The following is a 26,046-nucleotide window of genomic DNA, read 5'->3' on the forward strand; positions in this document are numbered from 1 at the left end:
CTTCCCAGATCGACCAAGAAAACACCGAAATCGTGGATTGAAGCTGCAGATCACTCTATTTTTTTTTCTTCCAAAATCATGGATTGAATTGCAAGCTTAAATTGTTTAATATTCTACCGAAATCGCCGGATAAATGGTGGGAGAAGACACTGGTGTTTTAACTTTGGTTTCCATAACAAGAAGCAATCTGGTCGATATTAAAGTATGGTGGATTGAGGTAAGCATTTTGGCTTTCTAGGTTTTTCGTTTCGTTGGTTAATCTTGTTCTAATCCTTTCTTCTTTTCTCCTTTCCTACTTCTTTGCTCTCACTCCATCCAGAACTGGAATAGTGCTGCAAATCGGGTATGTACCTGTTCCTTTGAACCCCTTACACATAACTGCTGTTGTCCACTCTTCTTCTTCCTATTTTTATCTTTTCTAGTTCACACAGCTATGGACTCTTCTTCTTCCCATTTAAATTTAGTGTATTGAACATTACTTATACGTACATTATTAGATTGCCTTTGTTGTTCATTCTCCTCACAATCAACTCTTTTTGTTGTTGAATAATAATACAAAAATTAAATAGATACATTTGAATGTGATCTAGTGTTGTTGGTTAGTAGCTTGCAAAAGAGGTGCTCGACCCCTTGGGTATACTTGACTATTGCAAATTTCCAACTGCTGAATGAGAATGATAGGAGAGAAGCAAATTATTTTTTTCGTTGAAAGAAAAAATCCATTAAATTGAAGGAGAAACTTACAAAATAGTGTAATCTTAGGTTGTCTTATTTTAAATAAGAAAATCACTATAAAGAAGACTAGAGCAAAATGACAGGTAGCCAACATTAGTTTGAACGTTGTGTTAGTAGATAGTAATAGAGCAACTAAGTGAATTGGCCCAGATTTGGTTTGCTTGATATTAAATTCTTCCCTGAACAAGAAATCCGAGATAATGCATTGGACTAGGAATTCCCAAGTCTAGTAGTCTATAACCCTCGGTAAAGGGCAACTGTAAATATTATCCACTTGTTGCTTATAGGTTTTGTTCCCTCTCCTTACAATGACATCCTAACCATTGTTCACGAATCATAACCCTCATTTGCTTGGTATTGCATTGTCTCTAGTAATTCCCTGCAAACATAAGAGTGTTTTCAGACAGTAGTCTCAAATTTGGGATTAGATACGTACAAGTATTTAGTTTGTTGGAAGGACTTGCTATGGGGGTATAGGGGTAATAGGAGCTTATGGCTTCCCTTGTTTTAGCACAAAGCTTGAGTACCTGTAATATACCAACTAGAGTTAATCAACAAAACCAAGTTCAGTACAGTTTTTCACATAACAAAGTTTTAGATAGGCATAAAAGTGAAGTACATATCAAAATGATAAACTTAAATGGGATTACAGTCGCTCAATAGGTTTGAAGCTTCTCAGTAACAAGTTACTACAAACAATTTTTTCCAGTTACAGTATTTAGCTACATAAAGTTTAAATAAATTTACATAGGAGTAATGCAATCTAGAAACTACTAAAAAAATGATTTCTTTCTCAAATTTCTAAATGCAATGCCACACATCACTTGCGCCATTTGTAGGTATTGGAAGACAAAGGTTATTTGAAATTGTCCCTTTAGCCCTATTGCACTTATCTTCTCAGCAAGTTGGTCAACAGTTAGATTAGTTGGAACAAACCAAGAATTGTTTGGAAAATATGTGGTTTTTAGGATTTTTTCCCACATAGAGTGAGGTTCATTCAAGAGGCACCAAGCTTACTTGAGAAGCAGGTATTTCTATCTGTCTTTTTTTAACCTTCATTTTTGTTAATAGACCCCTTTCAAACATTATCTAAGATGGATGCTAAGCTCCTTTATTGGGAGGTTGCTGTCATTCCTTTTGATAGGTATTGGAACAAAGGAAAAAGTTGCGGTACCAAATAAAATTTCCCCTCACGTATGGAGAGCCCCCCCCCCTTCCTCTTTTCAAGTACCACCTTTCTTGTGGATGGAGAGCTGAGTTGATTTGGTCAACAAGAGTGATAAAACATTTAAGTATAAACAAGAGATAGTGAGATCTCACTGCATTTTCCTGTATGATTCATTTTCTGACTCACACTCTATATATATACACACACTTCTTTGCTGCTACTTCAGCCATGTTATGATAGTCTAAGAATCTTAATGCCATAAATCAAGTTCCTTGATCCCTATTTTAGAAATGGTCCAACATTTTTCCTGAATGTTTCCATAAAGCCAAAAGCAGAAACCATCTTTTATGTTGAAGGAAATGTGGTATATGGAAATAACATATTGAGAACAAAAATGGTCAGATAATAGCATGACGTTATCAGCAAGGGAAGGGAAAAACTTGAAAAGTTTGTTAAAGATCAAATAGGACATACCATGCAGTAGTGCATACTATCTGCCATCTGAGATGTAATCACAAACCAACAATTTCTCATCCTTCGAGTAGTAGTAAGCACGGAGTGGCACAACACTTTTCACCCTTTGAGTAGGAGGGAACTAGGGTTCATTGATTTCTTAGAATTAGTCTATTTCTCCAAATTCCCACACTTAGAGTCATTTGTAAGCACAGGAAACCACACTGACTTCTATCACAACTACAATACATCAATCTTGAAGGAAAAAAAAAAAAAACTACTAGTGTAATATCCAGCCGTATTCTAACCCTGACCCTAACCCGGATCCACTGTTGTATTTAGGTCCGAAGACCCGAAGTGGTGTTAGAAGAGACCTATGGACCATTCTGATTGATGATCATGATTCGGAGATATGGACATTGATGATGATACCCCTTGCTTAAATGCATTATCAGTGTTTAAGGAAAGTCTGCGCATCGGAGAAGATTAATCTAGTTGATGTACCTAATGACCTCCTGTGCACAATCCAAAGGTATTCCCCAAAACTAGACTTCTTGATTGAATTGTGGAAGAAAACCTCACTCTAATTGACCTTGTATAGCCTTTCAAATCCCTACTTGAAGTTGCTGAACTAAACCTGTTTTTCTGCTGAGAAACATTTTGGTCGATGCCATCGACCAAAACCATCGACCAAAGTTTCCCAGTCTGCCAAGTTAAAGATTCCATGGAATATTCCTATTCTATTTATTATGACCTCGAACCTTGAGCCCTTGTGCAATCATTTTCTCACCTGAAATCGTGGGGAGAGCTTCCCAAGGCATCTCCTTGGCTAATGTGAAGGGCACCTCATCAAAACTCATTGTTTACTATTGATTCTTGTCTACATCTTCCACACCAAGGTATGAATCACCATTCCACTCTCTATCCTACAATTTTCTATTCTCTTCTATTCCTTTCTTGCTGGTGAGACATTGGAAATGGTGCTGCAACCTTGCAACCACCACTCCAAGTGTCTACACATGATTAACCTATGATTTTCTTAGCCATCCATTGATGCTATGCCTCCACCTCATGCCTAGCATATGTATTCCTCAATTTTTCTATTAACATCATGTCATTTTGTACCAAACTGAGTTGTAGGACATGCTATGTTCATGTTTATCACTTCTATATGATTCCAATCGAAATTCTATTAGTTCCCCTAACTATTACATGCCATTTCCATGACAATGCAATCAATCCCAACTCATGCCATGATGTTTGTCACTTGAACTTGTTAGCTCAATTTGGGGCTTTTTGTTTGGATCATTGGATTGGGTAAATTTCTTGACTTATAGTGTCCTACTACTGTTGTTAAGTGTTCCTTCAAGTTTCAGATTGATCCGAACACCGGAAAACCAATTTCGGATGAAAACACCCAAAATCCATCATTCTGTCCTGAAGGAAATTTTGGTCGATCCTTTTGGTCGATACCATCGACCAAAGTTGTTGCTGACAGCAACCTTGGCCAGTTTTGATCCAATTAATATCCAATCTTCCTAATTTCTTCTCTAACTTATTATTGATGTTTGCTTAGGGCCTTAACAATTATTTTGGACTATTTCTTGGTACTCTGACTTCATCATCAATTCAACCCAAGGTAAGGATGGTTATCTCCATAAACATATAGATCACCAACTTATGATTTATGTTCTTGTTTATGAATAGAACATTTTGATTACTTTTAAATCTTTATAAGACTGTTATATATGTGTTAGAACAGTAGTATTGACATCTTCATACTTTTGTCATGTTACCTTACTATTCTTGTTTACTTATGTATATGATGATTCATTTCAATATCATGATTTAAATTTTATGATAAGATGCATTGGATGCATGAAAGATGATGAACTTGAATATGTGATTGCTTACATATGACTTGGGATTGGGGAGTGTTCTATTGACACTTCTGTCCTTAGGCATCGGAGGGAATAGTATGGGATGTTCTCCGATGGTGCCTATAGACACTTTCCTGGGTTATTGATTGACATACATAGGACTGTCTAGTTGGCTGGCTAGGTTTATCCTTGTCGTGTCAGACCCAAATCGGAAGGGCATTGAGACCAAACAACCCGTGGTAGTGTATGGTTGGATGGGCGCTCTAGGTCGATAACCAATCCGGTAGGGGACATAAACCATGCTACGGATACCCGAAAGGGGCCATTTATTGGTAGGGTTGCAAATGGCTAGACTTGGGCTCACGGGCGCTTAAGACCGGTAACCAATCTGTGAGAGGACGTGAGAGCTTCCCGTTTACTATTTGTGGATGACCAATAGGGTTGATGAGTCCGAAATCCGGGATTTCACTGACTCTAGTGTGAAGGATACCAAAAAGGATCGCCGGGGGCGAGGAATGGACATATCTGGATCTGACTTGACCGACTGAGTAGATGACTTGCATTGGGCTAGGCTTTACTGTGACATGCGCCAATACTTATACCAAATGGTGATGTGAGAGGTGGTGACCTATTCCCTTACTATGGTTTTTGAGATGACTTTATCGAACTTCCCTGGCAAACCCAAGATATCTTGTATGATTGAGGGGGAGTGACTGACCACCCAAAGAAGTATGGTGCTATGACTTAAAGCATGTCTACCCTAGAGACTAGCATTCATAGAGTTAGAATTATACTGCATCATATGTTCCATATCACATTGCATTATGTATGTTCTGTATGTGTATGATTTCTCAATATGGAATAACTACCTTGCTGAGTTCTTCGAACTTATTCCTTTTGTACAAATGTTTTTAGATTATCCTACAGGTACCGAAGACTACGATGGCACCCCCTTCGAGACAGACTATGATTCCGCATACTACCCTTCGGGTAATGGCATCTGTGAAGATCCGAGTGTTGGTGCCGAGGAGGATTACTATCCGCACCAAGGTTAGCCCCACGGTTGTGAGGGAGCGGCAAAGCTGGGTTTACTTCATCCGTACCATTGAGGAGGCTGTTATTAGAGTAGAGGAAACCCTAGCTTAGTGCCCCATTTCTCTGGTGTATTTATGGAACCTTTGGTCATGTAACTAACTTGTTGGATTTATCTTATAGATACTTGGACATGTAATTAACGTTATCACACTTCTTTTCCGCTGCTCTGAGAGGGTGGTTATCATACTTTCCCTCACCTTTATAATTATGTTCACACTTTGATATTATCTGTCTTCCGCACTCTGATTTATTTAATCTTACCTTATTCATGATACTTAGTATTAATTGTTTTTACTTTGATTATCTTTGTTCATGATTATGTCATTGTGTATGTGGGAGGCATTGACCTACGAATCTTGATCCTTGGATTGTGGATCACATTCCCGGGTATTCCAAATGGGGTATTGGCTGGGTGGATGTGACAACTAGTTAAGGCTCAACGCTCATTTAGGCACAAATAAAAAGAGGGTAGCTCTATTATATAAACCAAAACAAACTTATAGGTTGGCTTTTGACTTTTCCCTTCTCTTTTAATGGTGAGGACAGAATGCGACCAAGTAGTTTCTACCACTGCAAGTAGCAATGGTAGTGGAATCATCGTATGCATAAGAATAGGCTCTTGGACATGTTGCCTTGAAGATCCTAGAATATGCAGCAGGCTTGCAAGTTTGTGGGTTCCGAACAATGCAACAATACCTTGGGGAGTTGAAAGCAAAGCAAGCACTCTTACAAGCCACAACCTGATTGTTATGTTACCTCACCTGCAATCCAACTGGGCACATCCGGTTCATAAGACCAACACAACATGCAGGATTGTGTTTACCCTTTCCTCTAAATGGGGTGATGGCAATACCCAAGTTGTACCCATCAAGGCCATTGCAATAGAGGGAGCCAACCCAGTCACCGATTGCATAGAGAACTTAACCTAAAGCATCAAAGTAACACTCATAGGAACCCCAGATGTGGCCCGACTAGCCTGCAGGTACTCTAACGGATTAAGCTCATTTGGGTTTAAGCATAAAGAATGGGTTTGCCTGTACCACGTTGGATACCTGGCCACACTGGGTGCAAGCATTTGATGTAAACAAACTATTGTAGTTGTTGAGACCTCAACTACACTGAAACAAACACTATCATTAGCCACATTTGCATGTGTAAACATGCTAAAGGGAGAGGAAGAGGGTACCCAGTACTTACCTGTAATGTAAGCTAAGAAAGCAGTAAGGAAGAACAGAGAAAGAAGAGGTCTCATGGTCACGTAAGATTATTGAGCAGGGATGATCAAATTAGAGTGATAAAAGTGAGAGGATATATTATCTCATGGGGGCAAAGTCATATGTACAGGAGATGTAATAGCAGACACAAAGGCCACTTCACACCCAAACAATACCAATATAACACGCCACATGCCCGTGTTAATTGAATGACAGATAAAGTTTGCAGAACATGATTTAATAAATTTTTATGAATAATAATCTGAAAATAAAAACTGACAGTAGAAGTCGTGGTACAAGCCCCCTACGGGCCAAGAAACAACTTAAAAAGCCAATTATAAATGATAAGATCCCTATTAGTCTTACCCCAAACCTCCCAAATTCAGCAAATATAGGAGTTGTAGCCAAGAACTACAGACTCAAAACCTCCTAAATACAACAAAAATAGGAATTGTAGCAAAGAACTACAAACTCAGAATATGGAAAAAATAGTAACAAAACTACTTAATTCAAATGTTAGGCAAAGCGCATTAACTGATTCATTCAACAACTAACCTCTGTTCAAAACAAAACTGAAAACAAGCTACTAACCTCAAAACCATACTCGAAAATATGAGTGAAGAATCAGAAAACAAAACCAAGGACTAAATCTATGTCCTCATTATTTTAGCCGAAGTAGACAAATGAAGGCAAGAAGGAACTCTCTGTATTCCACGGAATTCAACATTACTATTAGCAATGAATCCTGATGGGATTGAACCATCATTCCCTAGAAAAAATCTAGGTGCTCTTCCATTTGAGCTAAGGATTCACCTACAAAACATATGTTAGACCAATCAAAAGAAGTTCATATTATGAAAACCACCTTGTTAAACACATACAAATAAAAGCCATATTAGGCTTATCATGTCCAACCTACATGTCCAACATAAACAATTTTATAGCCAATGACAAAATAACTTTGAAGTACATATCTTGCACCATGATAATTTCAAATTACATATCCTATAATTAATATATGCTAATTAATTACATTAAAAGGTCCAGATCAAGTTATGTATCAATTCCCTTGACAACTCCAAGAAATAAATACATAATTTAATCAGATCATACCATTTACATTCCCAAAAGAGAAATGACTACCAAGTACCCACATCACATAAAAACAAATGAAGCATTACATACAAGGGTAAGTTAAAGTCATGAAGTAGCACTAAAAAAATGTTAGAAATAGGTTATGAATATTTCACTAATAACATATTCTCAAAAATATTTCCATGTTTTTTTTAAGCATTTACCAATTGATAGATAAAAGGTGAGGACCATAAAGCCTTAACCCTTTTTCACTCAACTAGTAGTGCCATGGAAGGTTTTTACGGACAACCATCCGTTTTGCCACAGCTTGCGTGCTCTTTGATTGCTTAACCACATCCATCATGGCTTTTGTAGAGACATTTTGTGCCACTGAGTGGTTGTTGGCTGTTGAAGTCACAGGCAATGAAGTCAACATATGTTGATCCAATGGAGGGGCAACTTATGTTGTATTTTCACATCCCATAGTAGAGTTCAACAAGGGCAAACTTCCAGGCACCATACCAATTGGAATCTTTTGACTGTTGCTTGATTCTATGTTTCCCAACTCAATGTCCCTGTAAGCATCAGCAAACATAGAACTAGAAATTTCACCAAATGGAATTTGCATTGGGACAATATCGGTATGATGCATAATGGAATCTTCAAAGTAACAATCATTTCCAATAGAGGCTGCCACACTTTCTTGAATCAGTGGTTGATGTGATTGAGGATTATTAACATAATCTGTACTGCTGTCACTATTAGAGAGTGATTTATTAGATCCATTTAATTCATCACATTCATATGTTGCTTCAATGCCTTCCATCATTGTGAGAGGATAGTTGTCATTCCGTTCTATATATGTGCTAGCACAAGAATCATCATTTCCTTCCCTTGTTAACGTTTCGAATAATTCACAAACCTCCGTAGTAGAATTATCAACCCAAAGTGGCTCCAATAGAGGTCGGAGTTTCGTAGTAACACGATGGATGAGATGACGCTTAACATAGTAAAATAAACAAAGGAAATTTCGATGAGATAATTCAACATTATAAAAAAGAATTAAAGGCAATCAAAAAGTTTTATGATAGATCAAAAGTGAGAACTTACCAAATCCAGTGCTTCACTATCTCCATAACCTTTCAATCTATACTCATTAGGGCGTTGGTCATCAACTTCATGGGGTGGATGAATCATAACATGACTCACATGTAAATACCATTGAAGATAATATGATTGTGTAATTTTTGAGTTCAACTCTTGAGTAGCATCAACTATTTGAAATGCATCATTGAAGGTTGTCCACTCACTCACCTCTTGATGAAACAAATCATTATAATCTACTCCCAATCTAGCCACTGTTTGATGCTGTCATCTATAGATAGTTTGAGGCACACTTTGCTCCAGTCCAAATTGACGGAGGCATCGATCTGGTAGATGCATCTCAGCCACATTGAAATGAATAAGCCAAGTGTGAGCCAAACCCACATATGAACCTATAAGAGCAACAACATGGGCATTTGCAAGTGTTGCATATGGCTGCCATTTGACCTACAATGAAATCATAAGATATTAAAAATAAAATAAAATTTGGGATAGTTGACTATAAATGAGGTGGTAATAAATTTCTATTATAGGAATTCATGATAGGACAATTTTCTACAAAATAATCAAATATGCTGGTTACCAAGATAACTCTCAAAAAACATCTTGCTTGTAGGAAATCTGCAGAAAAGTTGGAAGTTTGCACATAATTATCCTAAACCTAAAAATAAAACTAGAAAAAGGGAAGAAGGTCCAAGATTTTATGTTTCTTGCCTAGGCTAGGAAACCCCTCCAAGGAATACTTGCTTAGTCATCTAAATGGAACACCTCCAAGAGTGTAAAGGTCCTAGACAAGGTTTCAATGGAGTTAAAGTCCCGATGTTCACTCTCTTAGAGAAGAAAACAAGTAGTAGCTTCAATAGCTCATAATTCAAATAAGATTACTTATCTCCAATCTATCTTCATTCTTCCACATGGAGTACTAAATAGGTAGAGTGCAGCCATACGGAGAGTTCTCTACGAAGTCTTCTACGTGAAAGCAAGGAGAGTCCTAAGACATCTCTAACTAATGAATGTCTCTTTTTGACTTCTCAGCTGGCCAACAATCTATAAGTTGATGGTAGTGCATGAAGCATTAATATTGATTTTTATGTTTTCCTCATAAAAATTAGTGCTCCCCAAATGTATACCACCCAAAACAAAATATGTAATAACTAAAATAATATTTTACTAACCTCATTGTTCTTAAGTTGATCGAGCTCTTGCCTGTATGGTCTATAACAATTATGGATGTTGTCAGCTCTACATCGACATTTCCACCTTATATCTCGAGAAAATGGTTTAGACTCGCGAACAATTTCTGGTCTACCAACACCCGAGCGCTCATATGCCCAGACCTAAAAGTCAAATTTTAATCCACGAAAACATGTCATGAATGAAATTCCAATAAACACCAGCCAAATGAAGGAAGTATAACAGACTGCATCCTCAAATTTGTGGACCAAAGCATACACTACCTAAATCAAAAGAATAGACTTGCTATAAATAAGGCCATTGAACCTCCAATATTAACGGTGTTCTTCTTAGAGGCACGCATCAATGACCTATATAAGAAAGCAAGAGCAGCAGCGCCCCATGCATATTCAGCACATTCAACAAAATCAGCAAGCAACAGAAGATACGATACATTAATCATGTTTCAGGATGTGTTAGCAAATATGGTAGTTCCCAAAAGATGCAACAGATATGCCCTAGTAGCATAAATAACATCCATTTTAGAGGCATTACATCCCAGCTAGGAAAATTGGTTTCTTAACCATGTTAGCTTCACACAACCACACTGTAAAGCCTTTGTGTTCGTCGGATCTGTCGGATGTTGTCCAAGGAAGGTATCAAGTAGATCCTCCGCCTCCTTGTACAATTTCTCAGTAACTGCCTTCCCAATTACTCTAAGACCCAAAATATATGCAACATCTTCCAAAGTTATGGTCATTTCAAATCGTGGCATGTGAAATGTATTGGTTTCACTATGCCACCTATCTACTAATGCAGTCAATAGACACCGATCCATTTGGAAATGCCCTATATGACCTAAATACCTGAATCCAACAATTTCCACCATTCACTTTTGTTCTTTACTAAGCTTCCACTCGGTGGACGTTCGACTATGTTCATTACTCCGTAGCACACGTCTCTTCTGAAATTTAAAACAAAACATAAGTGGGCATATCTTGTAAAACAAAAACAAACATCTTATTTCACACTTTTATACATCAAGTATTACCTCACCCTTCCAAATCAACTCCGAAATGTGATTAGATTGATCATAAAGAACAATATCGGCACTTGATGGGTCTTTATCAATACATGTTCCAGCTAACGATATTGTATCATGCATAACATTACCAAACAGATCTACCCGACCAACATCTTCTCTACCGCGGTATACTCATAGTGAGGTACCTCATTTCCAAACATATTCATATATGTCCATGACCTAGAAGGTGATTGAGTCCCACTAGATGTAGTTCCTTTTTCTGAGATTCTTCATATAATATCCGATTGTAGAGGATCCACCGACATTATGAACTTAACATACCAAACAAAATTAGTTAACTGTAACTTTAATTTAAACAATAGAGAGAACATAAACATGTTATTAAGAAAAAGGTACAAGATCCACAAGAACTCTTCTTTAGTATATTACTATAATTTTATTCACTAATTATGCTATCACCCTTCTTTCTATGCCTTTTAAGGTTTTTGGTAATGATAATTTATTCATAATTTTTTTTATAAAAAAACCTTGAACTATAAAATGAATACCGAATTTTGTACTGTATCTTATTAAATCATAAGGAATGGACTGATACTTCATATATAGATATTAAACTTGAACAAGATAAAAGATATTTATTTTGTGGGAAAATGTTCTTGAGATGATAGGATTTCCACACATTAAAGGACTATGCTAGCATCGAACGTATACAATTTTGCATCATTGCATTGGTTACATCCTATGTTGCTTGCTCAAGAAAACATTTCCATATTTTGTTGTCTAATGTTTTCTTTCTACTTCTTTAGTTAGCTATAAAATTTTCATTTCTATCTTATTACGTATTAAAAATTAGTTTTGACAACAAAAGTTAAACTATTGTATTGTAAATATTGATTATCCTCATTCTAAAGAATCTTTGCAAATGGCTAGATTGCTCATCATAGTTCTCAAACTATTATACCCCTGGTTTTTCAAATAAAAGAAGTCATGTATAGAATTTTCTAACAAAATTTTCATTCAATTTCTAGATTTAGGAATACAAATAAATATAATTTTTTTTTCATGCTAAATAGGAGTCCTATAGAATCATTTAAACATTAATATTTCCTCACAACTATTTTGTGTAAGACATCCATAATTACTTTGGACATAAGAAATTAGGACAATAAAACTATATCAAGACCAACCATTCCACTATAATACAAAATGAAAGATATCTCAAATTTAGATTAGAAAAAAAATCCCTCTCAATAATGATCAAGAAACAATATTTCAGATTACAGTTTTTCTTTTTCTGAAGTTTCAATAGTTAGAATCCCTTGTATTTTTTAAGTTTGTCATATGAGGATGGGTTCAGCAGTTGGAAATTTGCAATAGTCAAGTATACCCAAGGGGTTAAACACCTCTTTTGCAAGTTACTAACCAACAACATTAGATCACATTCAAATGTATCTATTTAATTTTTGTATTATTATTCAACAACAAAAAGAGTTGATTGTGAGGAGAATGAACAACAAAGGCAATCTAACAATGTACGTACAAGTAACGTTCAATACACTAAATTTAAATGGGAAGAAGAGAAGTCCATAGCTGTGTGAAGTAGAAAATGTAAAAATAGGAAGAAGAAGAGTGGACAGCAGCAGTTATGTATAAGGGGTTCGAAGGAACAGGTACATACCTGATTTGCAGCACTATTCTTGTTTTGGATGGAGTGAGAGCAAAGAAGCAAGAAAGGAGAAACGAAGAAATGATTAGAACAAGTTAACCAACGAAACAAAAAAACCTAGAAAGCCAAAATGCTTACCTCAATCCACCATGCTTGAATATCGACCAAATTGCTTCTTGTTATGGCAACCAAAGTTAAAACACCAGCATCTTCTCCTGCCACTTCTCTAGTGATTTCGGTAGAATATTGGAAGATTTAAGCTTGCAGCTCAATCCACGATTTCAGAAAAAAAAAAAAAAAAAAATAGTGTGATATGTAGCTTCAATCCAGGATTTCAGTGTTTTCTTGGTCGATCTGGGAAGAACGCCTATGTACACTGTCGAAGACGGAGGTATGACATTGTTTTGCCCATTTTGGTAATACGGAACCCAATATCAACCATTTTCGTTGAATGAAAGTTGTGGTGGCTATTTTCGTAAATTTAAAGCCAAAACTGGCTAATCTCGTAATTTCCCAAAAAAATTCCACCAACCTCCGGCTTTCATAATTCATATGGCATTTGAATATTCAAATAACTATTTTGCCCCTTGTGTCACCCCGGCCCCCAAGTGTGTGTAATATATAAGGGAGTCACTTCATATGTTAGTTATATATATATATATTTTGGTAGAGTTAATCATATCATATTAATACATATGATACAGTATCAATATGACATAGTTGTATTGTTTGACAAAATAGTATGTTGTTTACCCAAAAAAAAAGAAAAGACAAATGTTAGTGATATGGGCAAAATGATACAAATGAAATATATTGCACCATTATTCTACCAAATTAATATTGTAACTTGTATCATTTGATATCCAGTAGAATACTGGTATAAAATAAATCTGTTTGCACTGTCCTAGATTTTTTTTTCCATTTTTTTGAAAATTTCTTTATATTCCTCTTTTTATGTGTGAAATATCAGTATTTGCCTCAATCTCTCAAGTTTTTGAAATTTCTTTCATTGCTTTCTCGAAATTTGGAATTTCTCCTTTAACCCTCTTTGCATGTTTGAAACTTCAATTCTTGGGCGCCCAATTGATTTTTTTTTTTTAACAATAAAGATCATAAATAAAAAATTTATAATGTTTTATGTAAAATATCGATATTTATACCCTTCCAATGTTAATTCTTGACTCTACCCATAAATATGATTCCGCATCAGACTGACGCCCAAAATAACATATGTGAGACATTATCCCCACACCCGGGAGATCAATTCATTTAAATACTCAAATCTCATTTGATATGATCAGATTCAATGAAAATACTCAATGCTCTGGCCTGAATGTTAACCTCATGTGTCTGTAGCAGACAGAAAATTTTTTTCTTTCTTTTTTTTCTTCTTTTTTGGCCACGGCACCGAGAACAGTGACCCATAAATATAAATACGATTTAAAAAACAAAACCAAACTGATAAAAGTGCCATTAGGTTAGTTTGTCCAAGAAAACACCAACCCAAAGTCCAAATTTCGGGTTGATGATTAGGTTTTGATATCGAAAATTACTAGTGAAAGCGTAGGCGGGGACAGATCTCTAGTTCAAACTCAAAAAATAAGATAAAATAAAAACATGAAAAAAATATGAACTTATAGATCTCATGCAGGAAAAAGAAAGCGTGGAAGTTCAAATATTGGAGTTAAAATGCGTGGCTGTTGCGTCCAAGACTTCAAGGAAGAATTTTGACTTTGGAATGGACAACTTAGTCTCAAGGACGGTGCCGATGGCTGAAATTAGTTTCTTCTTTACAGGCGAGTTGATGCTTCCCATGGATATCAACTCACCAAACGCTGCTGGTTATTCATCGTTTTCATTGAAGTTTATGAGCATTGATCCCTTCAACGACACCATTACATAAATCCTTTAGAGTTGAAAGGAAATCAATTAGAATGTTGGGTTTCATCGCTTATATTTCGAAGTATAAATATGAGACTCTCAATTTGTGTATAATGGTTATTATAGATTCTTTAACAACCTTCTGTATATTTAACACCAAAAGAAACAATTTTCATGCTGCATACACATAGCTATCGGTTTAGAGTTCTTAAATTTTTATTTTCTCAACTTTTTTTTGTTGGTAATGAGATTCTATAGCTTATTTTTGGATAATAACTCACATCTAGGGTGAGGATGTTTCATCCAATATATACCAGCTCTATTGACCTAGTTCTTTTTAAATTTCTTTATTCTAGAATTTGACACAATTGGATGTCACATGCATCTTATCCTGGCTGGCCCTGTCTATTGCATGTACGACAGTCTGGTGATTTGCCGCTCATTGGTTCGGTTCGAACTTTGTGTACTCATGCAGTTGTGTTTGTACTTTTTTTAGTTCTCTGAATGAAGTACTGTTTACCAAAAAAAAAAAAAAAAACCAAATGGAAAGTGATGCTATATATAGATCTAGGTTTGAGTAGGATTAACCAACACCTAATGAAGGGTGGGTGCCCTTTGTGATTATCTCATTATGAATTTTTTTTTACCCCCTCCTTTTATAATATAACTGATCTTTAACCTAAAAAGCATGTATAGCTCTCAAGCCCGAATTGCAAGGCACCAAAATATTGGCTCTCAGGAATGTGATCTTGCAATTGATTATTGGTCCTTAGTAGACTAAACTGCTGGTGAGATCCCTGTCCCTCCTTTTATTCAGAATGTGATGGTTGATAAATGTATATTAAAACAACAATTCGGTAGGTGTCCTATTATATATGTTCAAAGGGCAAGCCTCCCTAACCTGGAGGGCACTATTGTTGACAAGAATGATGCTTTGACTCCTATATATCCACTTCTTGGCTGCATTCCCTATTGGGTACTTTGTCTCAGCTTTAAGCTTTTCTTGTCTTTTGTATTAATTCACATTTTACACCCCCCTAAAAAAATAAAAAAAAAAATTGAAAGAGATATTGTTTCCTTACCCTTCCCCTTTTTCCGTGGAATTGTAGAAGAGCAGAAAAAGGGTTCGAAAACATTCTCTGATATGCACCTCTCTCTGTTGTGCACAATGCACTAATATACCAAATAACTGGCTGAGAAAACAAAAAAAAAGAACTAAAAGATTGTTGAAGATTTTTTTAGTTTAAAATCAAACTTTTAATTACAACCTTCTATTTGGTATAAAATTGTGCTACTATGCACAGCAAAGAGATGTGCACAACAAATGATTTATTATTATTATTATTATTATAAAAAGCCAAGAATAATAATAATAATAATAATAATAATAATAATAATAATAATAATAATAATAATAATAATAATAATAATAATAATAATAATAATAATAATAATAATATTATTATTATTATTATTATTATTATTATTATTATTATTATTATTATTATTATTATTATTATTATTATTATTATTATTATTATTATTATTATTATTATTATTATTATTATTTTTTGAAATTGGTGATCATAAAACGCTATAAATAACTGAAAGGGGGTGAGACAATGAATTTTTCTTGAAACTTCATTTGAAATGGGACTTACTTAGCATTCAATAGATGGGCTTTTGTGGAATTATGATTGGACCAAAGCAAATTAAGCAGCCCTCCTGTAATAAAGATGACTCTTCACAAAGATTCTTTTTTAATCTTGACACCTAACCCTCTTGGTCATGGTCAGCCCCACATAGAGGGGTGAGATTTTTTTTTTCTTTTTTAACTATTGGTAAATAAAATTTTATTGATAAAATACACATAATATTTTTGAACCTAAATGTAAATTTTTAGGAGTCAGAGTGGAAATGGGTCAATTCCTCTACTTCCAGATCTAGTCCGAGGCCAAAAATGTTCTTTAGATGACTTGTGTAGTAGAACAAAGGGGTCAAGTTGATCTGGTTAAAAAAATTGTCTCCTACTCTACTATTGTTTGGATGATCTATATAGATGTTAAACGTGCATATTGGGTTGTAAATTGGCATGCTTTATTGCAATATCTTAAGAGATATACATACAAGATACACAACAGATCATGTCTATTTAAAAATGAAATGTACAAAGAAGGTATTTACAATCAATTTAGAGAGATGTAGAATCAATCAATTAGCTAGCTAACATAAATGATCTTTTGACTATCAACAAATTAGCTAACTAGATTGAAGGGCGCAAATAAAGTAGATTAATGATGTGAATTGTCATGCTAAAACTCCCCTCAAGTTGGAGCGTGGAGATTTTGAACGCCCATCTTGAATATAAGTTAATCAAAGTGTCCACGCTCAAGTGATTTAGTAAAAATATAAGAGATTTATTTAGTCGTGGCAATTTTGACCGGCTTAATAAGACCCTGTTGGAGCTTCTCTCATACAACATGACAGTAGATCTCGATGTGCTTTGTATGCTCATGGAAGATAGGGCTTGTAGCGATTTGGAGATCTGCTTGATTGTCACAAAGTAAAGGAATTGGACGGATAATAGGCAATCTAATGTCATGTAATAGTTGAGACAACCAAGTGAGTTCACATATGGCGACAACCATTGCCTGATATTAATCCTCAGCCGAAGAACATGATATTGTATGTTGCTTTTTTGTCTTCCACAAAACAAGGCTCGATCTAAGGAAGATACAATAGCCAATTGTGGATTGATGAGTCATTGGACAAGTGGCTCAATTTGAATCACAATATGCTTGAGGGTGAAGTGGTGAATCAGTAGAAAAGAACAAGCCTTGACCGTGGGTAGCCTTATGATAACGTGGAAGTCGATGAGTAGCATCTAAACGAGGTTGATGTGGCTGGTGCATAAACTAACTGCGAATGTTCACGACATACACAATGTCAGGCCAAGTAATAGTTAGATATATTAATTGAACAACCAAGTGTCCATAAGTGCTAGGGTCAGTGAGAATGTCACCCATTGAATTTGTCAATCAAAGGTTTTGCCCCAATGATGTATTGGCAAGATGAGAGCTGGTAAACCCACAATGAGATAAGATGTCTCAGACATACTTTCGTTGACAAAAATATAGCCCTTGGTACAACGGTAACACCAACACCCAAAAAATACTTGAGCATACCAAGATCCTTAATGTGAAAACATTGGTGAAGCATGTCTTAGACAGATTGAATTAAAATATTGCTAGAACCAATGATAGCAATGTCATCCACATATAAGAGAACATGCACAATATCCTTTCAATCTCTTAGTGTGAGCAAAGAATGGTCTGCTTGGGAGTGAAATAATCCACATTCATGTAATGCAATGGAGAACTTAGCAAACCATTGTTTAGAGGCCTATTTGAGCTCATAGAATGACCTATGTAGGTGACACACTAGGTTCTCCCCCTTTCGATGATAACCTGGTGGTGGAACCATGTAAACTTCCCCATTGATATCTCTTTAGTGGAACACATTGTGAACATCCATTTGTTGTAAATGCAACAACCACGTGCAGTAGCAAGACCAAGAATGACACGTATAGTTACAAGTTTTGCCACATGGGCAAATGTGACATGATAATCCACACCTTCAATTTGATTGTATCCTTTAACCACCAAACAAGCTTTATAACGCTCAATGGACCCATTTGAATTCCACCTAATGCAATAAACTCATTTGAGCTAATGGGCTTTTTGCCAGGTGGTAAGGGAACAAGTGACCAAGTGTTGTTATTCGTTAGGGCTACAATTTCAAATTGCATAGCACACGCCATTCTTGGCTTTTCATTGCTTTTTCATTGCTTCAGCAATGTTGTAGGTTCAACAACATCTGAAAGTGAGGTTAGAAATGCAACATGAGGTGGGGGAAAATGGAAATAATTTAAACAATTAACCAAGGGTGCAGTGTACCAAAACCAGGATCAGATGAAAATGATTGGGATAGGTGTAAGGCACAATCTTAATCTTGTAAATACCTTAGGGGTCGTTGTGATCACTTCGGACAATCAATGGGAACAATGGGTGGTGGGGAAGGAGGATGTGTGGGGTGAATAGGTGCCATTGGTGTAGTGTTGACAATATTGTTGGTTTCTGATGTAGTGTCTGAGATTGGTAAGGGTAATACAGGGGAACCAACAGGAGATGTGGAAGATAGGAAAGAATAAGAAAAAAAATATTTTCATGAAAAATAGCACCACGATTAATTATTTTCTTCTTGGACAAAAGATCAAAGATGTGATAATCTTTTTGCCCATAGGGATAACTGATAAAAATTCCAGGAGAGACCCTTTTTTCAAATTTATGTAATGGATTCATGTTCTATTAATAAAAATAGAAAGTGTTGGGTTTACTCTTACAAAACTAGCCAAAATAGTAACCATTATTCATTTTTGACAGTTTTGCCCCCTTCTCTTTTCTTCGTATGGTTTAGCTCCTCTTTTTCCTGGTTGAAACAGGCGTTGCAACCCTAACTCATCTATGTCATGGTAGCATGACAAACAAAGACCAAAACTAGGTGTTGGTTTAGACTCATCCACCCTCATAGCAACCTCAACCAGAATCTCAACTGGCGTCAGAATCTCAAAACTAACAGGGTTTTGTAGATTGGGTAGATTAATGGAACCACATACTGATGCAATCGATGAGAAAACTGTGGTTGGTGTAGATGAACCTTTTCGTCTTCTTTGAATTCCAATGAATAAACTACTTACTCCAGTACTACACCATCATTGTCCCATTCAACTTTAGTTTTGGGTGCCTCATTCATCAGAGTCTAAACCTTGAAATGAAAATCACCGACTAGTAATGGATATCAATCCAAAATCTAGGCATCAAAATTTGATAATTTTCCAAATCATCAGCATTTTAGGGAATCAGCCAATAGGGTCAGGCCAATTCCCAATTGATTTTCCTCGACTTTGACTGAATTTGGAAGAATTTGAGCAATGAAATGGGGTTCGCAGAGTGGCGGAAGGATCATAAAAAAATACAATACGGGTAACGCAATGTTTGCCGCCCACGAAGGCGCCTTCTTCATGCGAAACAAATTACCGCTGTGAAAAGTATAATGATTAGCAATAGATGAAGAGGGTTAGGCATTTCAGCCCCTATTTCAGGCGAAGGAAGACGAGGAGCCATAACATGGGAAGAAAAGAGAAGGGGATGAAACTGCAAGAAATGGATGATATATGGTTATTGTTTTGGCTAGTTATGTAAGTTCAAACCTATAACTCACTAATTTTGTCAAATGAAACAATGGGTCGCTATTGTTGTCAGCATAAAGGTAGTTGTGGCTAATCAAGTAATTTTCCCTCATTCTGATGTACTCTATCTAGATGTTTCATATGCATTATTAGCTTACATACATGATTTTTTTTTTTTTTGGGGGGGGGGGGAGGTGATAACCATGTTCATTCAACTAGTGAAGACGGCAAGGCTGAGCAAAGCACTAATAGTCATGCAGTGGTAACCGACCAATCCTTTACTTTTGATAAGGAACGGCCCAACCTGGCTAAACGATCTCCTATTACATCAGACCGTCTAGGGACATACATCATTTAAAACTGAAAAAATTTAGAGGAGTTGAGTTCGATGTTCTGTATAATGGGGAGGATTGAAATGAAGACTCCATGAAACCATTAATGGTGTGAACTAATTGCATATTATCTGACTCTGCCTTCACGAAATCATAACCTTCCCCTATGGTGTACGGAAGACCCGTTCTCACCGCCAAAGCTTGTCCTTCTAAAATTGATGTGAATTGCAGAGGGGTTGAAACAACCTTCAACGATTTCCCATCCCTATCTTTGGTAGCCAAGAGTGTCCTCCCTTCCCCGTCTTCACCTACCATGCCGCATCTTTGCTCAAGCGAACAGGGGGGGGGGGGGTGGTGAAAGTGACCAACTCTTTGCCTCAGCCGCCATGATTCTACTCTAAGACACCATTTTTTTAGGGTTCTATTGATGGCCATCCGTCCAATATTCTTCATGCAACATCTGTGCTTGAGAAATTATTTCCTCAATCCATATGCCAAACCTTTCTCCTTTTAATCCTATCTTTGCAGGCTTTCCAAAGTGTCCACATAATGAAGGTTGAAAAACTTCGTAGCCATTCTGCATCCTTCCAACCTTGTTCCCTCATTGCATTCTAGACTTTGAACCAATCTCCAAAAATCAATTTTGAGCATAAAGAAACTCTCCATGATATCTGGCTACCAAACCACGCAACACTTGCAATTTGGCAGTGGAAGAGAATGTGCATAACCAATTCTTCTCCTTCTCTGCATGCTCCACACTTATTGTCCAGATTCACACATGTCCTTTGAAGACACTCTACTGTGGCTAATAAATTATTCCTTGCTCTCTAGCGAAATGATTTGAGTTTGGGCAGAGTATTTAATTTCCATAAATCCTTCCATTGTGTTGGTTCAATGGCTTCCCAGCCATGATCTAATGAAGATGAAGGTTTGTCCTTGTTTTTCTCTTCGTCCTCCTCCTCCAAAATTTGATATGCTGCCTTAACAAAAAAGTTGCCATTACCTTCTCCCCATTTCATTGCATCCTCCCTAGGGAACAAAACAAGAGGAATTTTTAATATGGTAGCAACTTTATGTTCGTAGAAGTATCTTTTTATAAGTTCTTCCTTCCAAATTCTTTCCTCTTGATAAGTTCATTTTACGCATATTACTTTGGTTAATTAATTGTCTTCATTTGTTTGTGTTTACAATTGTTTTATATCAATTTACCCTAATATTGTATGAAAATTAGTATTTGGCTCCCTTGCTTTTTAATTTCTATAATTTTCGTAATTTATGTATTTCTTAGCAAATCTTAATTAAGATCTATTACTTGTGCTTGAAGGAAATCACCAAACAAATCTTGCAAGAGCATCATGAAAATTTGGCTAGATCATATTGCACTCAAAAAAGGAAAGTTTGTGCATGAAGTTGGGATACACTCAAACTCTCAAGAAGACTCCCCAAGTAGAAATGTAGAAAGGAGGAGATCTAAAGGCTTTAGGATTTTAGTTCCTTTTTTTGTCAGATTGTAATTAGAAAGTGAGTACGCTTGTGAGTTGTATTTGATTATGGTTTAGGAAAGTTCTAGAATATATTAGATTGAGTCAAAGAGACCTACCAATCTAAGAGACTAGCTAATAAAAAGGGAAGAGACTCTAGCCAAAAACATTTTTTTGGTGGAAAAGGTTGTTTGGGACAAATTTGAGAGGAGCATTGCTATAGAGGTCGAATTTGGAGAGAAGTTGCTTCAAAAGTTCTCTTCTTCTTCAACCCTAGAGTGATGTTTCCCTTACTTTTTCTTCTTCCTCTGTAATGTTCTAAATCTCTGCATTCTTCTCCCTCTGTAATGTTCTAAATTTCTGTAATGTTTTAAAAAGTTTATTTCTCTTCAACGAAGCTATCCATAGTTCCCCCCCCCCATATTAAAATTTTGCTTCCATCACCAATATGCCACATTAATCCATTTTTCAATACTTCACTCCCTTCATGAATTCTTGTTAGACCCCACCCGGTTGTATCGGTCCCGCCTGACAACCTGTGGGTGCGATCTACAGTCACAAGATCCACGGTTTACCCATCAATGACAATAAATATACATAATAACAAATCAAGAGCAAGAATAATCCAAATAATTAAATAAAAGGGAATTACATAAGTCCAATGTTTCAAAAATGAATAATCAAAAGAAAAGAATAAAATAATTGTGTTCAAAAATGGAGTTTTAGCGGAAGCAAATAAATATTAAGTTTGGTTGTTTCTCTATTCTCTTTCATAGGCGGTAGTCTTTTCTTCTAGCTTCTCAATGAAAGGGGTCATCCAACCTTCCTTCATCGATTTTTCAAAATGGCGAACCACTTAAATCCTCCTGCCGTCAATGGGAGCTGTAAGCACACTCCAAGCTCCTGCAGGTGGCTTCATGGTATACATCGCCACCTCCCACTGGCGTTTCCAAAGTTTCTTCACAGGAATTATCCCAGTCCTGCGGAAGTTCTCCCGACCCGAATCTCCATTTGCTTAGTTTAACAATAATCCACAAAAGGAATGAGTTCTGCGAACTCCTGCCAGGAAACATATATCATATACATATCAACATCATGTCAAGATAAGTAACATATGTACAAGATGATATGCATAAGATGGATGCATCTCATAACTAACTATGCAAGTCTCTAATATGGCAGACATGCTTTAAGATATAACACCACCCTCTTCTGAGTAGGTCTAGTCACTCTGATCCATCACGGACTGGTTATCCTCTATTGGGATCTCGGGCAAGGGGTACAGTTCTTGTCAACAGCCATGGTTGGGGTTTAGGTCCACACTCTCTCACCATGACCATTGGTATGAGTATTGGCGTATGTCGGGGATTCTAATCCAATGCAAGGTCATATAGTGACATACTACATGTGGTCCAGATACTTCCCCTATGGCACCAACCAACTTGATTTAGTATCCTTCTCCACTTAGGAATGGGAATCCTCATGGACTAGCTACCTCTATTGGACTCCATTCCCTAACCCTATGGTCATCCACATATTGTTGCTGCAGATGCTCTCATGTCCCCTCTCGAATCCCAGCCGCTCCTTAGATGCCCATGAGCCCAACCCTAACATATGCAACCCTATCAATGCATGATCAACAGTGGACCGTTGAATCTATGCACGGACTGGCTACCGTCATAGGATGAAACAAAGTCATATCATAGTTATCACGGGTCATTCGGCTTCAATACCCCTGCCGAAAGGGTAGTAGTATGCATGGGTACCTAGCCATGCAATCTAGACCTCCTAGGTATGTCATCCAAAAACCATAATAGTGCTGGGGGCATCAGAGAATAATGTCCCATACCACAGTCCCTGATATCCCAAGCTATGGATACCCAATAAGGATATATACCTCAATCATAGTTACATCACATCATCATTCACTATCACATAACCAGTCATTCAACATCTTAATTGAAGTACATCTAATCACCATTCATAGCATATAACTATCAATGAATCAAATAAACTACTGTTACAACAAGTTATAAAAGTAGTAATGCATATAAAGTTATCAACAACTCATCATAGATCATGTCAATACATATATGCAAGAATGTAACTTTACCTATAGAAGTGTAAAAGACATTGCAATCAAACCTCACAACTAACAATTCTACAAAACCTCAAAGATCACTTATAATAGGATTATAAAGATACATTAAGAACATAAGTCAAAATAGAGCAAAACCTAGACTAACAGGGCTTCTGTGACCCAGCCGGTCGCTTATGGTAGTTGGTTGGGCCAATCAATTGCCCTGAGCGACCGCCCCTCTTACAGACAAATTCTCAAGTTCGAAATTCTGACTTTTGATCACCCATCTTCAATCTGATTTTGGGATGATCTAAATCTGAGTTTCGTTCTTAACATGATTAAAAGTCAATCACAAATCAAAACCATGAAGACTAAAGGTTTAATAATCACATCATCTCCTTCAATTAAATCAACCATTGACTCAGATATGAGGATCCGTTTTTTGGTAGGATCTAATCGAGATCATTGATGGAACGATATTAACCATCACAATTCACCATCTACAAATTTATGGAAGAAAGAATTCACACTACTAAAGAGGAGAAGTACATAGAAAGAATGTGAAATCATCTTACTTCTAACCAATTTGTTAAACGAATAAAGAATCAAAGCTTCTCCACGAACCAAGAGTTCTTCACCTTTGGACACGTGTTCTCTGCCTCCCAACCGTCTACAACAACCTCCACAAATATAATAATACAAAAATAACTCGTGGTTGGTTATTTATATAGGGCTAGAGCAAAATAGGGTTTAATTCTCATAAGTAGACCTGGTTGGTTGCTTGGGGTGATTGGTTGGGACAATCAACTGCCTTAAGCAACCGCACCCAAGTACTGAAATGCCCCTAGTACTTTTTAGTACTTGGGTGCTTTGCTCATCCGATTGATCCCCAACACTAGCCTAACCCTAGCCAACATGTGGGAGTGTTCTTACCTTGATCTCGGACATCTTCAATCTCAACATGACTCTAGCTAGACACACACTTTCCCAGTCCATCAGGTTTTCTACTGGATCTCCTTTGGGTTCCTAGTATGGCGGGTTCTTCATCAGCAGAATCTAGATCCATGGGCCCAAGGTATGGATCATGGACTTCAATCCGAATAGTCAACAACTTATTTCGGCTGGATCTTTGGATACTCAGACTAGCAATATGGATCCCGGGTTAGAATTACGGGGGTTGATACAATTCTCCTCCATGCCGAAGAGGGTGAGCTTCCCACTTTTACCTCAGGTAAAGACTTTGCGGGGAAGTAAATATCCTTCGTAGATTTTCCCCACTCCACCTCCTTTAGCCCCCCCCCCCCCCGCCCCTTTCTTGTGTCCCCGTCGCTTTCCTTAAGACGTAATTCGCCCTCACACCAAGGTGCTATGAGGTATTGCGAACCGTCTCCCAGGATACAAAGAAGCCCAACTTCGAGTTGAATCTCTTGAGTTTTGCTGAGCACTCGCAAAACTTAAGAACAGAGAAGACTTCGGGTTCTTCTCTTATTCTCGCTGTTGTGAAGCTAGACCTATATATAGGCATTGAGGTGCCTCTCCGCAGCAGTCATGACTCTGTTCGTATGGGTGCACCTCTCTGTAGGGATACAAATGCCAACGTTCAGATCTGAGCCGTTGGATCGTTCGGCCGCACGATCTAACGGTCCAGATTGAACCATCAAGATGACATTTATGGATCTACTTCCATCGCCCTAGATCTGCCGTTGATCAAAATAGACGGTTCAGATCTGATCTCGCTCGAAGCGTGCTAAGTGCTAAGTGCTAGTGCGTGCGCGCCAAAACGCCTAAACAGCCCACTGCCCACGCCGCGCGCGCGTGCGTGCGCGAGCGCTCGGACGGTACACCGTCCTCGCTCGTACACTGCACACGCATTGGCATGTCTTTTGATATTAAATCAAATTTAATAGGCAGTACCTATTAATTAACTTGGATTCCGACATCTCGGTTTCCAATGTGGGACTATATAACACACTTTCCTAAAATAAACAAAGGAAAGTTTCCGCACTTATAAATCCAATTTTAAATGAAACGTTTATTATTTTATTATATTAAAAATAATACAACATTCCCCCACTATTTTCAATATAATGAAAGTAAATACACAACAGCAACTGGGAACCAAATGCTTAAATGGTAGGTGTACTTAGACTTGAACCTCCACTTAGTGAAATCCATCAAAGCTAATCAGAAGTATACAGTAGACAAGTCTTTGAACTGATAATTCTATGATGACAAGCTGGACGTATCTCACACACTTGAATTCTTCTCCGAATACTCTCCAAAAACAGACACTGATAAGGCCATGTGTCTCTATCCCGGTATCATGAGTGCCTTAGAGTCTAAGCCCAAACTCAACAGAAGCGGCCCTCACTTCATGCACTCACTTAGGTAGATCTATCAGAAGTGTCCTGTAATAA

General features: G+C 37.0%; 1 pseudogene; it reads right to left on the reverse strand.

Annotated features, from left to right (window-relative positions):
• Nucleotides 1-5,861: 5,861 nt before the first annotated feature.
• Nucleotides 5,862-6,583, reverse strand: LOC149023997 (thaumatin-like protein; annotated as a pseudogene).
• Nucleotides 6,584-26,046: the final 19,463 nt, after the last annotated feature.

Source organism: Hakea prostrata, chromosome 2 (assembly GCF_041222555.1).
Source record: "Hakea prostrata isolate BN-2017 chromosome 2, UWA_Hpros_2, whole genome shotgun sequence".
NCBI classification, from domain to species: domain Eukaryota; kingdom Viridiplantae; phylum Streptophyta; class Magnoliopsida; order Proteales; family Proteaceae; genus Hakea; species Hakea prostrata.